An 18,837-nucleotide genomic window follows, 5' to 3' on the forward strand; every position below is an offset into this window, starting at 1 on the left:
GGTTAGCAGTTTGAATGGAGAAGGCACACTGACCCGACAGGGTTGGCAGTTTGAATGGAGAAGGCAGACTGGTGATCGGTCAGGGTTAGCAGTTTGAATGGAGAAGGCACACTGTTGATCGGTCATGGTTGGCAGTTTGAATGGAGAAGGCAGACTGGTGATCGGACATGGTTAGCAATTTGAATGGAGAAGGCACAATTGTGATCGGACATGTTTAGCAGTTTGAATGGAGAAGGCACACAGGTCATCGGACATGGTTAGCAGTTTGAATGGAGAAGGCACACTGGTGATCGGACACGGATAGCAATTTGAATGGAGAAGGCACACTGGTGATCGGACATGGTTAGCAATTTGAATGGAGAAGGCACACTGGTGATCGGACAGTGTTAGCAGTTTGAATGGAGAAGGCACACTGGTGATCGGACATGGTTGGCAGTTTGAATGGAGAAGGCACACTGGTGATCGGACACGGATAGCAATTTGAATGGAGAAGGCACACCGGTGATCGGACATGGTTAGCAGTTTGAATGGAGAAGGCACACTGGTGATCGGACATGGTTAGCAGTTTGAATGGAGAAGGCACACTGGTGATCGGATATGGTTAGCAGTTTGAATGGAGTAGACACACTGGTGATCGGACACGGTTAGCACTTTGAATGGAGAAGGCACACTGACCCGACATCGTTAGCAGTTTGAATGGAGAAGGCACACTAGTGATCGGACATGGTTAGCAGTTTGAATGGAGAAGGTACACTGGTGATCGGACAGGGTTAGCAGTTTGAATGGAGAAGGCACACTGGTGATCAGACACGGTTAGCAGTTTGAACGGAGAAGGCACACTGGTGATCGGACAGGGTTAGCAGTTTGAATGGAGAAGGCACACTGGTGATCGGACACGGTTAGCAGTTTGAATGGAGAAGGCACACTGGTGATCGGACATGGTTAGCAGTTTGAATGGAGAAGGCACACTGGTGATCGGACACGGTTAGCAGTTTGAATGGAGAAGGCACACTGGTGATCGCACAGGGTTAGCAGTTTGAATGGAGAAGGCACACTGGTGATCGGACACGGATAGCAGTTTGAATGGAGAAGGCACACTGGTGATCGGACATGGTTGGCAGTTTGAATGTAGAAGGCACACAGGTGATCGGTCATGGTTGGCTATTTGAATGGAGAAGGCAGACTGGTGATTGGTCAGGGTTAGCAGTTTGAATGGAGAAGGCACACTGGTGATCGGACAGGGTTAGCAGTTTGAATGGAGAAGGCACACTGGTAATCGGACAAGGTTAGCAGTTTGAATGGAGAAGGCACAATGGTGATCGGACACGGTTAGCAGTTTGAATGGAGAAGGCACACTGGTGATCGGACACGGTTAGCAGTTTGAATGGAGAAGGTACACTGGTGATCGGACACGGTTAGCAGTTTGAATGTAGAAGGCACACAGGTGATCGGTCATGGTTGGCAGTTTGAATGGAGAAGGCAGACTGGTGATCGGTCAGGGTTAGCAGTTTGAATGGAGAAGGCACACTGTTGATCGGTCATGGTTGGCAGTTTGAATGGAGAAGGCAGACTGGTGATCGGACATGGTTAGCAGCTTGAATGGAGAAGGCACACTGGTGATCAGACACGGTTAGAAGTTTGAATGGAGAAGGCACACTTGTGATCGGACATGGTTAGCAGTTTGAATGGAGAAGGCACACTGGTGATCGGACATGGTTAGCAGTTTGAATGGAGAAGGCACACTGGTGATCGGACAAGGTTAGCAGATTGAATGGAGAAGGCACACTGGTGATCGGACATGGTTAGCAGTTTGAATGGAGAAGGCACACTGGTGATCGGTCATGGTTGGCAGTTTGAATGGAGAAGGCACACTGGTGATCGGACACGGTTAGCAATTTGAATGGAGAAGGCACACTGGTGATCTGACAAGGTTCGCAGTTTGAATGGACAAGGCACACTGGTGATCTGATACGGTTAGCAGTTTGAATGGAGAAGGCACACTGGTGATCGGACATGTTTGGCAGTTTGAATGGAGAAGGCATACTGGTGATCGGTCATGGTTGGCAGTTTGAATGGAGAAGGCACACTGACCCGACAGGGTTAGCAGTTTGAATGTAGAAGGCACACTGGTGATCGGACACGGTTAGCAGTTTGAATGGAGAAGGCACACTGGTGATCGGACACGGTTAGCAGTTTGAATGGAGAAGGTACACTGGTGATCGGACACGGTTAGCAGTTTGAATGTAGAAGGCACACAGGTGATCGGTCATGGTTGGCAGTTTGAATGGAGAAGGAACACTGGTGATCGGACATGGTTAGCAATTTGAATGGAGAAGGCACACTGGTGATCGGACACGGTTAGCAGTTTGAATGGAGAAGGTACACTGGTGATCGGACACGGTTAGCAGTTTGAATGTAGAAGGCACACAGGTGATCGGTCATGGTTGGCAGTTTGAATGGAGAAGGAACACTGGTGATCGGACACGGTTAGCAATTTGAATGGAGAAGGCACACTGGTGATCTGATACGGTTAGCAGTTTGAATGGAGAAGGCACACTGGTGATCGGACATGTTTGGCAGTTTGAATGGAGAAGGCATACTGGTGATCGGTCATGGTTGGCAGTTTGAATGGAGAAGGCACACTGACCCGACAGGGTTAGCAGTTTGAATGTAGAAGGCACACTGGTGATCGGACACGGTTAGCAGTTTGAATGGAGAAGGCACACTGGTGATCGGACACGGTTAGCAGTTTGAATGGAGAAGGTACACTGGTGATCGGACACGGTTAGCAGTTTGAATGTAGAAGGCACACAGGTGATCGGTCATGGTTGGCAGTTTGAATGGAGAAGGCAGACTGGTGATCGGTCAGGGTTAGCAGTTTGAATGGAGAAGGCACACTGTTGATCGTTCATGGTTGGCAGTTTGAATGGAGAACGCAGACTGGTGATCGGACATGGTTAGCAGCTTGAATGGAGAAGGCACACTGGTGATCAGACACGGTTAGAAGTTTGAATGGAGAAGGCACACTTGTGATCGGACATGGTTAGCAGATTGAATGGAGAAGGCACACTGGTGATCGGACATGGTTAGCAGTTTGAATGGAGAAGGCACACTGGTGATAGGTCATGGTTGGCAGTTTGAATGGAGAAGGTACACTGGTGATCGGACATGGTTAGCAATTTGAATGGAGAATGCACTCTGGTGATTGGACATAGTTAGCAGTTTCAATGGAGAAGGCACACTGGTGATCGGACATGGTTAGCAGTTTGAATGGTGAAGGCACACTGCTGATCGGACACGGTTAGCAGTTTGAATGGAGAAGGCACACTCGTGATCGGACACGGTTGGCAGTTGGAATGGAGAAGGCACACTGGTGATCGGTCATGGTTGGCAGTTTGAATGGAGAAGGAACACTGGTGATCGGACACGGTTAGCAATTTGAATGGAGAAGGCACACTGGTGATCTGACAAGGTTAGCAGTTTGAATGGACAAGGCACACTGGTGATCTGACACGGTTAGCAGTTTGAATGGAGAAGGCACACTGGTGATCGGACATGTTTGGCAGTTTGAATGGAGAAGGCATACTGGTGATCGGTCATGGTTGGCAGTTTGAATGGAGAAGGCACACTGACCCGACAGGGTTAGCAGTTTGAATGTAGAAGGCACACTTGTGATCGGACACGGTTAGCAGTTTGAATGTAGAAGGCACACTGGTGATCTGACATGGTTAGCAATTTGAATGGAGAAGGCACACTGGTGATCTGACAAGGTTAGCAGGTTGAATGGAGAAGGCACACTGGTGATCTGACACGGTTAGCAGTTTGAATGGAGAAGGCACACTGGTAATCGGACATGTCTGGAAGTTTGAATGGAGAAGGCATACTGGTGATCAGACAGTGTTAGCAGTTTGAATGTAGAAGGCACACAGGTGGTCGGACACGGTTAGCAGTTTGAATGGAGAAGGCACACTGGTGATCGGACACGGTTAGCAGTTTGAATGGAGAAGGCACACTGGTGATCGGACATGGTTAGCAGTTTGAATGGAGAAGGCACACTGGTGATCGGTCATGGTTAGCAGTTTGAATGGAGAAGGCACACTGACCCGACATGGTTAGCAGTTTGAATGGAGAAGGCACACTGACCCGACAAGGTTAGCAGTATGAATGGAGAAGGCAAACTGGTGATCGGACACGGTTAGCAGTTTGAATGGAGAAGGCAGACTGTTGATCTGTCATGGTTGGCAGTATGAATGGAGAAGGCACACTGCTGATCGGTCATGGTTGGCAGTTTGAATGGAGAAGGAACACTGGTGATCGGACATGGTTAGCAATTTGAATGGAGAATGCACTATTGTGATTGGACATGGTTAGCAGTTTGAATGGAGAAGGCACACTGGTGATCGGACAAGGTTAGCAGTTTGAATGGAGAAGGCACACTGGTGATCGGACATGGTTAGCAGTTTGAATGGTGAAGGCACACTGGTGATCGGACACGGTTAGCAGTTTGAATGGAGAAGGCACACTCGTGATCGGACACGGTTGGCAGTTTGAATGGAGAAGGCACACTGGTGATCGGTCATGGTTGGCAGTTTGAATGGAGAAGGAACACTGGTGATCGGACACGGTTAGCAATTTGAATGGAGAAGTCACACTGGTGATCTGACAAGGTTAGCAGTTTGAATGGAGAAGGCACACTGGTGATCTGACACGGTTAGCAGTTTGAATGGAGAAGGCACATTGGTGATCGGACATGTTTGGCAGTTTGAATGGAGAAGGCACACTGGTGATCGGACATGGTTAGCAGTTTGAATGGAGAAGGCACACTAGTGATCTGACAAGGTTAGCAGTTTGAATGGAGAAGGTACACTGGTGATCGGACACGGTTGGCAGTTTGAATGGAGAATGCACACTGGTGATCGGACATGTTTGGCAGTTTGAATGGAGAAGGCATACTGGTGATCGGACAGTGTTAGCAGTTTGAATGTAGAAGGCACACTGGTGGTCGGACACGGTTAGCAGTTTGAATGGAGAAGGCACACTGGTGATCGGACACGGTTAGCTGTTTGAATGGAGAAGGCACACTGGTGATCGGACACGGTTAGCAGTTTGAATGGAGAAGGTACCCTGGTGATCGGACACGGTTAGCAGTTTGAATGTAGAAGGCACACAGGTGATCGGTCATGGTTGGCAGTTTGAATGGAGAAGGCAGACTGGTGATCGTTCAGGGTTAGCAGTTTGAATGGAGAAGGCACACTGTTGATCGGTCATGGTTGGCAGTTTGAATGGAGAAGGCAGACTGGTGATCGGACATGGTTAGCAGCTTGAATGGAGAAGGCACACTGGTGATCAGACACGGTTAGAAGTTTGAATGGAGAAGGCACACTTGTGATCGGACATGGTTAGCAGTTTGAATGGAGAAGGCACACTGGTGATCGGACATGGTTAGCAGTTTGAATGGAGAAGGCACACTGGTGATCGGACAAGGTTAGCAGATTGAATGGAGAAGGCACACTGGTGATCGGACATGGTTAGCAGTTTGAATGGAGAAGGCACACTGGTGATCGGTCATGGTTAGCAATTTGAATGGAGAATGCACTCTGGTGATTGGACATAGTTAGCAGTTTCAATGGAGAAGGCACACTGGTGATCGGACATGGTTAGCAGTTTGAATGGTGAAGGCACACTGGTGATCGGACACGGTTAGCATTTTGAATGGAGAAGGCACACTCATGATCGGACACGGTTGGCAGTTTGAATGGAGAAGGCACACTGGTGATCGGTCATGGTTGGCAGTTTGAATGGAGAAGGAACACTGGTGATCGGACACGGTTAGCAATTTGAATGGAGAAGGCACACTGGTGATCTGACAAGGTTAGCAGTTTGAATGGACAAGGCACACTGGTGATCTGACACGGTTAGCAGTTTGAATGGAGAAGGACACTGGTGATCGGACATGTTTGGCAGTTTGAATGGAGAAGGCATACTGGTGATCGGACATGGTTAGCAATTTGAATGGAGAATGCACTCTGGTGATTGGACATAGTTAGCAGTTTCAATGGAGAAGGCACACTGGTGATCGGACATGGTTAGCAGTTTGAATGGTGAAGGCACACTGGTGATCGGACACGGTTAGCATTTTGAATGGAGAAGGAACACTCATGATCGGACACGGTTGGCAGTTTGAATGGAGAAGGCACACTGGTGATCGGTCATGGTTGGCAGTTTGAATGGAGAAGGAACACTGGTGATCGGACACGGTTAGCAATTTGAATGGAGAAGGCACACTGGTGATCTGACAAGGTTAGCAGTTTGAATGGACAAGGCACACTGGTGATCTGACACGGTTAGCAGTTTGAATGGAGAAGGCACACTGGTGATCGGACATGTTTGGCAGTTTGAATGGAGAAGGCATACTGGTGATCGGTCATGGTTGGCAGTTTGAATGGAGAAGGCACACTGACCCGACAGGGTTAGCAGTTTGAATGTAGAAGGCACACTGGTCATCGGACACGGTTAGCAGTTTGAATGGAGAAGGCACACTGGTGATCGGACACGGTTAGCAGTTTGAATGGAGAAGGTACACTGGTGATCGGACACGGTTAGCAGTTTGAATGTAGAAGGCACACAGGTGATCGGTCATGGTTGGCAGTTTGAATGGAGAAGGCAGACTGGTGATCGGTCAGGGTTAGCAGTTTGAATGGAGAAGGCACACTGTTGATCGGTCATGGTTGGCAGTTTGAATGGAGAAGGCAGACTGGTGATCGGACATGGTTAGCAGCTTGAATGGAGAAGGCACACTGGTGATCAGACACGGTTAGAAGTTTGAATGGAGAAGGCACACTTGTGATCGGACATGGTTAGCAGATTGAATGGAGAAGGCACACTGGTGATCGGACATGGTTAGCAGTTTGAATGGAGAAGGTACACTGGTGATCGGACATGGTTAGCAATTTGAATGGAGAATGCACTCTGGTGATTGGACATAGTTAGCAGTTTCAATGGAGAAGGCACACTGGTGATCGGACATGGTTAGCAGTTTGAATGGTGAAGGCACACTGCTGATCGGACACGGTTAGCAGTTTGAATGGAGAAGGCACACTCGTGATCGGACACGGTTGGCAGTTTGAATGGAGAAGGAACACTGGTGATCGGACACGGTTAGCAATTTGAATGGAGAAGTCACACTGGTGATCTGACAAGGTTAGCAGTTTGAATGGACAAGGCACACTGGTGATCTGACACGGTTAGCAGTTTGAATGGAGAAGGCACACTGGTGATCGGACATGTTTGGCAGTTTGAATGGAGAAGGCATACTGGTGATCGGTCATGGTTGGCAGTTTGAATGGAGAAGGCACACTGACCCGACAGGGTTAGCAGTTTGAATGTAGAAGGCACACTGGTGATCGGACACGGTTAGCAGTTTGAATGTAGAAGGCACACTGGTGATCTGACATGTTTAGCAATTTGAATGGAGAAGGCACACTGGAGATCTGACAAGGTTAGCAGGTTGAATGGAGAAGGCACACTGGTGATCTGACACGGTTAGCAGTTTGAATGGAGAAGGCACACTGGTAATCGGACATGTCTGGCAGTTTGAATGGAGAAGGCATACTGGTGATCAGACAGTGTTAGCAGTTTGAATGTAGAAGGCACACAGGTGGTCGGACACGGTTAGCAGTTTTAATGGAGAAGGCACACTGGTGATCGGACACGGTTAGCAGTTTGAATGGAGAAGGCACACTGGTGATCGGACATGGTTAGCAGTTTGAATGGAGAAGGCACACTGGTGATCGGTCATGGTTAGCAGTTTGAATGGAGAAGGCACACTGACCCGACATGGTTAGCAGTTTGAATGGAGAAGGCACACTGACCCGACAAGGTTAGCAGTATGAATGGAGAAGGCAAACTGGTGATCGGACTCGGTTAGCAGTTTGAATGGAGAAGGCAGACTGGTGATCTGTCATTGTTGGCAGTATGAATGGAGAAGGCACACTGCTGATCGGTCATGGTTGGCAGTTTGAATGGAGAAGGCACACTAGTGGTCGGACATGGTTGGCAGTTTGAATGGAGAAGGAACACTGGTGTTCGGACACGGTTAGCAATTTGAATGGAGAAGGCACACAGGTGATCGGACATGGTTAGCAGTTTGAATGGAGAAGGCACACTGGTGATTGGACACGGATAGCAGTTTGAATGGAGAAGGCACACTGGTGATCGGACATGGTTAGCAATTTGAATGGAGAAGGCACACTGGTGATCGGACAGTGTTAGCAGTTTGAATGGAGAAGGCACACTGGTGATCGGACATGGTTGGCAATTTGAATGGAGAAGGCAGACTGGTGATCGGACACGGATAGCAATTTGAATGGAGAAGGCACACTGGTGATCGGACATGGTTAGCAATTTGAATGGAGAAGGCACACTGGTGATCGGACAGTGTTAGCAGTTTGAATGGAGAAGGCACACTGGTGATCGGACATGGTTGGCAGTTTGAATGGAGAAGGCACACTGATGATCGGACATGGTTAGCAGTTTGAATGGAGAAGGCACACTGGTGATCGGACAAGGTTAGCAGTTTGAATGGAGAAGGCACACTGGTGATCGGACAAGGTTAGCAGTTTGAATGGAGAAGGCACACTGGTGATTGGACACGGTTAGCAGTTTGAATGGAGAAGGCACACTGTTGATCGGACACGGTTAGCAGTTTGAATGGAGAAGGCACACTGGTGATCGGACAGAGTTGGCAGTTTGAATGGAGAAGGAACACTGGTGATCGGACATGGTTAGCAATTTGAATGGAGAAGGCACTCTGCTGATTGGACATGGTTAGCAGTTTGAATGGAGAAGGCACACTGGTGATAGGACAAGGTTAGCAGTTTGAATGGAGAAGGCACACTGGTGATCGGACAGGGTTAGCAGTTTGAATGGAGAAGGCACACTGGTGATCGGACACGGTTAGCAGTTTGAATGGAGAAGGCACTCTGGTGATTGGACATGGTTAGCAGTTTGAATGGAGAAGGCACACTGGTGATCGGGCAAGGTTAGCAGTTTGAATGGAGAAGGCTCACTGGTGATCGGACACGGTTAGCAGTTTGAATGGAGAAGGCACACTGGTGATCGGACACGGGTTGGCGGTTTGAATGGAGAAGGCAGACTGGTCATCGGTCATGGTTGGCAGTTTGACTGGAGAAGGAACACTGGTGATCGGACACGGTTAGCAATTTGAATGGAGAAGGCACACAAGTGATCTGACAAGGTTAGCAGTTTGAATGGAGAAGGCACACTGGTGATCTGACACGGTTAGCCGTTTGAATGGAGAAGGTACACTGGTGATCGGACATGTTTGGCAGTTTGAATGGAGAAGGCATACTGGTGATCGGAGAGTGTTAGCAGTTTGAATGTAGAAGGCACACTGGTGGTCGGACACGATTAGCAGTTTGAATGGAGAAGGCACACTGGTGATCGGACACAGTTAGCAGTTTGAATGGAGAAGGCACACTGGTGATCGGACACGGTTAGCAGTTTGAATGGAGAAGGTACACTGGTGATCTGACACGGTTAGCAGTTTGAATGTAGAAGGCACACAGGTGATCGGTCATGGTTGGCAGTTTGAATGGAGAAGGCAGACTGGTGATCTGTCAGGGTTAGCAGTTTGAATGGAGAAGGCACACTGTTGATCGGTCATGGTTGGCAGTTTGAATGGAGAAGGCAGACTGGTGATCGGACATGGTTAGCAGCATGAATGGAGAAGGCACACTGGTGATCAGACATGGTTAGAAGTTTGAATGTAGAAGGCACACTGGTGGTCGGACACGGTTAGCAGTTTGAATGGAGAAGGCACACTGGTGATCGGACACAGTTAGCAGTTTGAATGGAGAAGGCACACTGGTGATCGGACACGGTTAGCAGTTTGAATGGAGAAGGTACACTGGTGATCTGACACGGTTAGCAGTTTGAATGTAGAAGGCACACAGGTGATCGGTCATGGTTGGCAGTTTGAATGGAGAAGGCAGACTGGTGATCGGTCAGGGTTAGCAGTTTGAATGGAGAAGGCACACTGTTGATCGGTCATGGTTGGCAGTTTGAATGGAGAAGGCAGACTGGTGATCGGACATGGTTAGCAGCATGAATGGAGAAGGCACACTGGTGATCAGACATGGTTAGAAGTTTGAATGGAGAAGGCACACTTGTGATCGGACATGGTTAGCAGTTTGATTGGAGAAGGCACACTGGTGATCGGACATGGTTAGCAGTTTGAATGGAGAAGGCACACTGGTGATCGGACAAGGTTAGCAGATTGAATGGAGAAGGCACACTGGTGATCGGACATGGTTAGCAGTTTGAATGGAGAAGGCACACTGGTGATCGGACATGTTTGGCAGTTTGAATGGAGAAGGCATACTGGTGATCGGTCATGGTTGGCAGTTTGAATGGAGAAGGCACACTGACCCGACAGGGTTAGCAGTTTGAATGTAGAAGGCACACTGGTGATCGGACACGGTTAGCAGTTTGAATGTAGAAGGCACACTGGTGATCTGACATGGTTAGCAATTTGAATGGAGAAGGCACACTGGTGATCTGACAAGGTTAGCAGGTTGAATGGAGAAGGCACACTGGTGATCTGACACGGTTAGCAGTTTGAATGGAGAAGGCACACTGGTAATCGGACATGTTTGGCAGTTTGAATGGAGAAGGCATACTGGTGATCAGACAGTGTTAGCAGTTTGAATGTAGAAGGCAAACTGGTGGTCGGACACGGTTAGCAGTTTGAATGGAGAAGGCACACTGGTGATCGGACACGGTTAGCAGTTTGAATGGAGAAGGCACACTGGTGATCGGACATGGTTAGCAGTTTGAATGGAGAAGGCACACTTGTGATCGGTCATGGTTAGCAGTTTGAATGGAGAAGGCACACTGGTGATCGGACATAGTTGGCAGTTTGAATGGAGAAGGAACACTGAACCGACATGGTTAGCAGTTTGAATGGAGAAGGCAAACTGGTGATCGGACACGGTTAGCAGTTTGAATGGAGAAGGCACACTGACCCGACAAGGTTAGCAGTTTGAATGGAGAAGGCACACTGACCCGACAAGGTTAGCAGTTTGAATGGAGAAGGCAAACTGGTGATCGGACACGGTTAGCAGTTTGAATGGAGAAGGCAGACTGGTGATCTGTCATGGTTGGCAGCTTGAATGGAGAAGGAACACTGGTGTTCGGACATGGTTAGCAGTTTGAATGGAGAAGGCACACTGGAGATCGGTCATGGTTGGCAGTTTGAATGGAGAAGGCACACTGGTGGTCGGTCATGGTTGGCAGTTTGAATGGAGAAGGAACACTGGTGTTCGGACACGGTTAGCAATTTGAATGGAGAAGGCACACTTGTGATCGGACATGTTTAGCAGTTTGAATGGAGAAGGCACACAGGTGATCGGACATGGTTAGCAGTTTGAATGGAGAAGGCACACTGGTGATCGGACACGGATAGCAATTTGAATGGAGATGGCACACTGGTGATCGGACATGGTTAGCAATTTGAATGGAGAAGGCACACTGGTGATCGGACAGTGTTAGCAGTTTGAATGGAGAAGGCACACTGGTGATCGGACATGGTTGGCAGTTTGAATGGAGAAGGCACACTGGTGATCGGACATGGTTAGCAGTTTGAATGGAGAAGGCACACTGGTGATCGGACACGGTTAGCAGTTTGAATGGAGAAGGCACACTGGTGATCGGACATGGTTGGCAGTTTGAATGGAGAAGGCACACTGGTGATCGGACACAGATAGCAATTTGAATGGAGAAGGCACACTGGTGATCGGACATGGTTAGCAATTTGAATGGAGAAGGCACACTGGTGATCGGACATGGTTGGCAGTTTGAATGGAGAAGGCACACTGATGATAGGACATGGTTAGCAGTTTCAATGGAGAAGGCACACTGGTGATCGGACAAGGTTAGCAGTTTGAATTTAGAAGGCACACTGGTGATCGGACACGGTTAGCAGTTTGAATGGAGAAGGCACACTGGTGATCGGACAGAGTTGGCAGTTTGAATGGAGAAGGAACACTGGTGATCGGACATGGTTAGCAATTTCTATGGAGAAGGCACTCTGGTGATTGGACATGGTTAGCAGTTTGAATGGAGAAGGCACACTGGTGATAGGACAAGGTTAGCAGTTTGAATGGAGAAGGCACACTGGTGATCGGACACGGTTAGCAGTTTGAATGGAGAAGGCACACTGGTGATCGGACACGGTTAGCAGTTTGAATGGAGAAGGCACTCTGGTGATTGGACATGGTTAGCAGTTTGAATGGAAAAGGCACACTGGTGATCGGGCAAGGTTAGCAGTTTGAATGGTGAAGGCACACTAGTGGTCGGACATGGTTGGCAGTTTGAACGGAGAAGGAACACTGGTGTTCGGACACGGTTAGCAATTTGAATGGAGAAGGCACAATTGTGATCGGACATGTTTAGCAGTTTGAATGGAGAAGGCACACAGGTGATCGGACATGGTTAGCAGTTTGAATGGAGAAGGCACACTGGTGATCGGACACGGATAGCAATTTGAATGGAGAAGGCACACTGGTGATCGGACATGGTTAGCAATTTGAATGGAGAAGGCACACTGGTGATCGGACAGTGTTAGCAGTTTGAATGGAGAAGGCACACTGGTGATCGGACATGGTTGGCAATTTGAATGGAGAAGGCACACTGGTGATCGGACACGGATAGCAATTTGAATGGAGAAGGCACACTGGTGATCGGACATGGTTAGCAATTTGAATGGAGAAGGCACACTGGTGATCGGACAGTGTTAGCAGTTTGAATGGAGAAGGCACACTGGTGATCGGACATGGTTGGCAGTTTGAATGGAGAAGGCACACTGATGATCGGACATGGTTAGCAGTTTGAATGGAGAAGGCACACTGGTGATCGGACAAGGTTAGCAGTTTGAATGGAGAAGGCACACTGGTGATCGGACAAGGTTAGCAGTTTGAATGGAGAAGGCACACTGGTGATCGGACAAGGTTAGCAGTTTGAATGGAGAAGGCACACTGGTGATCGGACACGGTTAGCAGTTTGAATGGAGAAGGCACACTGGTGATCGGACACGGTTAGCAGTTTGAATGGAGAAGGCACACTGGTGATCGGACAGAGTTGGCAGTTTGAATGGAGAAGGAACACTGGTGATCGGACATGGCTAGCAATTTGAATGGAGAAGGCACTCTGGTGATTGGACATGGTTAGCAGTTTGAATGGAGAAGGCACACTGGTGATAGGACAAGGTTAGCAGTTTGAATGGAGAAGGCACACTGGTGATCGGACAGGGTTAGCAGTTTGAATGGAGAAGGCACACTGGTGATCGGACACGGTTAGCAGTTTGAATGGAGAAGGCACTCTGGTGATTGGACATGGTTAGCAGTTTGAATGGAGAAGGCACACTGGTGATCGGGCAAGGTTAGCAGTTTGAATGGAGAAGGCACACTGGTGATAGGACACGGTTAGCAGTTTGAATGGAGAAGGCACACTGGTGATCGGACACGGTTGGCGGTTTGAATGGAGAAGGCACACTGGTGATCGGTCATGGTTGGCAGTTTGAATGGAGAAGGAACACTGGTGATCGGACACGGTTAACAATTTGAATGGAGAAGGCACACAAGTGATCTGACAAGGTTAGCAGTTTGAATGGAGAAGGCACACTGGTGATCTGACATGTTTGGCAGTTTGAATGGAGAAGGCATACTGGTGATCGGAGAGTGTTAGCACTTTGAATGTAAAAGGCACACTGGTGGTCGGACACGGTTAGCAGTTTGAATGGAGAAGGCACACTGGTGATCGGACACAGTTAGCAGTTTGAATGGAGAAGGCAGACTGGTGATCGGTCAGGGTTAGCAGTTTGAATGGAGAAGGCACACTGTTGATCGGTCATGGTTGGCAGTTTGAATGGAGAAGGCAGACTGGTGATCGGACATGGTTAGCAGCATGAATGGAGAAGGCACACTGGTGATCAGACATGGTTAGAAGTTTGAATGGAGAAGGCACACTTGTGATCGGACATGGTTAGCAGTTTGATTGGAAAAGGCACACTGGTGATCGGACATGGTTAGCAGTTTGAATGGAGAAGGCACACTGGTGATCGGACAAGGTTAGCAGATTGAATGGAGAAGGCACACTGGTGATCGGACATGGTTAGCAGTTTGAATGGAGAAGGCACACTGGTGATCGGACATGTTTGGCAATTTGAATGGAGAAGGCATACTGGTGATCGGTCATGGTTGGCAGTTTGAATGGAGAAGGCACACTGACCCGACAGGGTTAGCAGTTTGAATGTAGAAGGCACACTGGTGATCGGACACGGTTAGCAGTTTGAATGTAGAAGGCACACTGGTGATCTGACATGGTTAGCAATTTGAATGGAGAAGGCACACTGGTGATCTGACAAGGTTAGCAGGTTGAATGGAGAAGGCACACTGGTGATCTGACACGGTTAGCAGTTTGAATGGAGAAGGCACACTGGTAATCGGACATGTTTGGCAGTTTGAATGGAGAGGGCATACTGGTGATCAGACAGTGTTAGCAGTTTGAATGTAGAAGGCACACTGGTGGTCGGACACGGTTAGCAGTTTGAATGGAGAAGGCACACTGGTGATCGGACACGGTTAGCAGTTTGAATGGAGAAGGCACACTGGTGATCGGACATGGTTAGCAGTTTGAATGGAGAAGGCACACTGGTGATCGGTCATGGTTAGCAGTTTGAATGGAGAAGGCACACTGACCCGACATGGTTAGCAGTTTGAATGGAGATGGCACACTGACCCGACAAGGTTAGCAGTTTGAATGGAGAAGGCAAACTGGTGATCGGACACGGTTAGCAGTTTGAATGGAGAAGGCAGACTGGTGATCTGTCATGGTTGGCAGTATGAATGGAGAAGGCACACCGGTGATCGGTCATGGTTGGCAGTTTGAATGGAGAAGGCACACTGGTGGTCGGACATGGTTGGCAGTTTGAATGGAGAAGGAACACTGGTGTTCGGACACGGTTAGCAATTTGAATGGAGAAGGCACACTTGTGATCGGACATGTTTAGCACTTTGAATGGAGAAGGCACACAGGTGATCGGACATGGTTAGCAGTTTGAATGGAGAAGGCACACTGGTGATCGGACACGGATAGCAATTTGAATGGAGATGGCACACTGGTGATCGGACATGGTTAGCAATTTGAATGGAGAAGGCACACTGGTGATCGGACAGTGTTAGCAGTTTGAATGGAGAAGGCACACTGGTGATCGGACATGGTTGGCAGTTTGAATGGAGAAGGCACACTGGTGATCGGACACAGATAGCAATTTGAATGGAGAAGGCACACTGGTGATCGGACATGGTTAGCAATTTGAATGGAGAAGGCACACTGGTGATCGGACAGTGTTAGCAGTTTGAATGGAGAAGGCACACTGGTGATCGGACATGGTTGGCAGTTTGAATGGAGAAGGCACACTGATGATCGGACATGGTTAGCAGTTTCAATGGAGAAGGCACACTGGTGATCGGACAAGGTTAGCAGTTTGAATGGAGAAGGCACACTGGTGATCGGACACAGTTAGCAGTTTGAATGGAGAAGGCACACTGGTGATCGGACACGGTTAGCAGTTTGAATGGAGAAGGTACACTGGTGATCTGACACGGTTAGCAGTTTGAATGTAGAGGGCACACAGGTGATCGGTCATGGTTGGCAGTTGGAATGGAGAAGGCAGACTGGTGATCGGTCAGGGTTAGCAGTTTGAATGGAGAAGGCACACTGTTGATCGGTCATGGTTGGCAGTTTGAATGGAGAAGGCAGACTGGTGATCGGACATGGTTAGCAGCATGAATGGAGAAGGCACACTGGTGATCAGACATGGTTAGAAGTTTGAATGGAGAAGGCACACTTGTGATCGGACATGGTTAGCAGTTTGATTGGAGAAGGCACACTGGTGATCGGACATGGTTAGCAGTTTGAATGGAGAAGGCACACTGGTGATCGGACAAGGTTAGCAGATTGAATGGAGAAGGCACACTGGTGATCGGACATGGTTAGCAGTTTGAATGGAGAAGGCACACTGGTGATCGGACATGTTTGGCAATTTGAATGGAGAAGGCATACTGGTGATCGGTCATGGTTGGCAGTTTGAATGGAGAAGGCACACTGACCCGACAGGGATAGCAGTTTGAATGTAGAAGGCACACTGGTGATCGGACACGGTTAGCAGTTTGAATGTAGAAGGCACACTGGTGATCTGACATGGTTAGCAATTTGAATGGAGAAGGCACACTGGTGATCTGACAAGGTTAGCAGGTTGAATGGAGAAGGCACACTGGTGATCTGACACGGTTAGCATTTTGAATGGAGAAGGCACACTGGTAATCGGACATGTTTGGCAGTTTGAATGGAGAAGGCATACTGGTGATCAGACAGTGTTAGCAGTTTGAATGTAGAAGGCACACTGGTGGTCGGACACGGTTAGCAGTTTGAATGGAGAAGGCACACTGGTGATCGGACACGGTTAGCAGTTTGAATGGAGAAGGCACACTGGTGATCGGACATGGTTAGCAGTTTGAATGGAGAAGGCACACTGGTGATCGGTCATGGTTAGCAGTTTGAATGGAGAAGGCACACTGACCCGACATGGTTAGCAGTTTGAATGGAGATGGCACACTGACCCGACAAGGTTAGCAGTTTGAATGGAGAAGGCAAACTGGTGATCGGACACGGTTAGCAGTTTGAATGGAGAAGGCAGACTGGTGATCTGTCATGGTTGGCAGTATGAATGGAGAAGGCACACCGGTGATCGGTCATGGTTGGCAGTTTGAATGGAGAAGGCACACTGGTGGTCGGACATGGTTGGCAGTTTGAATGGAGAAGGAACACTGGTGTTCGGACACGGTTAGCAATTTGAATGGAGAAGGCACACTTGTGATCGGACATGTTTAGCAGTTTGAATGGAGAAGGCACACAGGTGATCGGACATGGTTAGCAGTTTGAATGGAGAAGGCACACTGGTGATCGGACACGGATAGCAATTTGAATGGAGATGGCACACTGGTGATAGGACATGGTTAGCAATTTGAATGGAGAAGGCACACTGGTGATCGGACAGTGTTAGCAGTTTGAATGGAGAAGGCACACTGGTGATCGGACATGGTTGGCAGTTTGAATGGAGAAGGCACACTGGTGATCGGACACAGATAGCAATTTGAATGGAGAAGGCACACTGGTGATCGGACATGGTTAGCAATTTGAATGGAGAAGGCACACTGGTGATCGGACAGTGTTAGCAGTTTGAATGGAGAAGGCACACTGGTGATCGGACATGGTTGGCAGTTTGAATGGAGAAGGCACACTGATGATCGGACATGCTTAGCAGTTTCAATGGAGAAGGCACACTGGTGATCGGACAAGGTTAGCAGTTTGAATGGAGAAGGCACACTGGTGATCGGACACGGTTAGCAGTTTGAATGGAGAAGGCACACTGGTGATCGGACAGAGTTGGCAGTTTGAATGGAGAAGGAACACTGGTGATCGGACATGGTTAGCAATTTGAATGGAGAAGGCACTCTGGTGATTTGACATGGTTAGCAGTTTGAATGGAGAAGGCACACTGGTGATAGGACATGGTTAGCAGTTTGAATGGAGAAGGCACACTGGTGATCGGACACGGTTAGCAGTTTGAATGGAGAAGGCACACTGCTGATCGGACACGGTTAGCAGTTTGAATGCAGAAGGCACTCTGGTGATTGGACATGGTTAGCAGTTTGAATGGAGAAGGCACACTGGTGATCGGGCAAGGTTAGCAGTTTGAATGGAGAAGGCACACTGGTGATCGGACACGGTTAGCAGTTTGAATGGAGAAGGCACACTGGTGATCGGACACGGTTGGCGGTTTGAATGGAGAAGGCACACTGGTGATCGGTCATGGTTGGCAGTTTGAATGGAGAAGGAACACTGGTGATCGGACACGGTTAGCAATTTGAATGGAGAAGGCACACAAGTGATCTGACAAGGTTAGCAGTTTGAATGGAGAAGGCACACTGGTGATCTGACACGGTTAGCCGTTTGAATGGAGAAGGTACACTGGTGATCGGACATGTTTGGCAGTTTGAATGGAGAAGGCATACTGGTGATCGGAGAGTGTTAGCAGTTTGAATGTATAAGGCACACTGGTGGTCGTACACGGTTAGCAGTTTGAATGGAGAAGGCACACTGGTGATCGGACACAGTTAGCAGTTTGAATGGAGAAGGCACACTGGTGATCGGACACGGTTAGCAGTTTGAATGGAGAAGGTACACTGGTGATCTGACACGGTTAGCAGTTTGAATGTAGAAGGCACACAGGTGATCGGTCATGGTTGGCAGTTTGAATGGAGAAGGCAGACTGGTGATCGGTCAGGGTTAGCAGTTTGAATGGAGAAGGCACACTGTTGATCGGTCATGGTTGGCAGTTTGAATGGAGAAGGCAGACTGGTGATCGGACATGGTTAGCAGCTTGAATGGAGAAGGCACACTGGTGATCAGACATGGTTAGAAGTTTGAATGGAGATGGCACACTTGTGATCGGACATGGTTAGCAGTTTGAATGGAGAAGGCACACTGGTGATCGGACATGGTTAGCAGTTTGAATGGAGAAGGCACACTGGTGATCGGACAAAGTTAGAAGATTGAATGGAGAAGGCACACTGGTGATCGGACATGGTTAGCAGTTTGAATGGAGAAGGCACACTGGTGATCGGTCATGGCTGGCAGTTTGAATGGAGAAGGAACACTGGTGATCGGACATGGTTAGCAATTTGAATGGAGAAT

This window comes from Hemitrygon akajei, chromosome 20 (genome assembly GCF_048418815.1).
Source record: "Hemitrygon akajei chromosome 20, sHemAka1.3, whole genome shotgun sequence".
Classification (NCBI taxonomy): Eukaryota; Metazoa; Chordata; class Chondrichthyes; order Myliobatiformes; family Dasyatidae; genus Hemitrygon; species Hemitrygon akajei.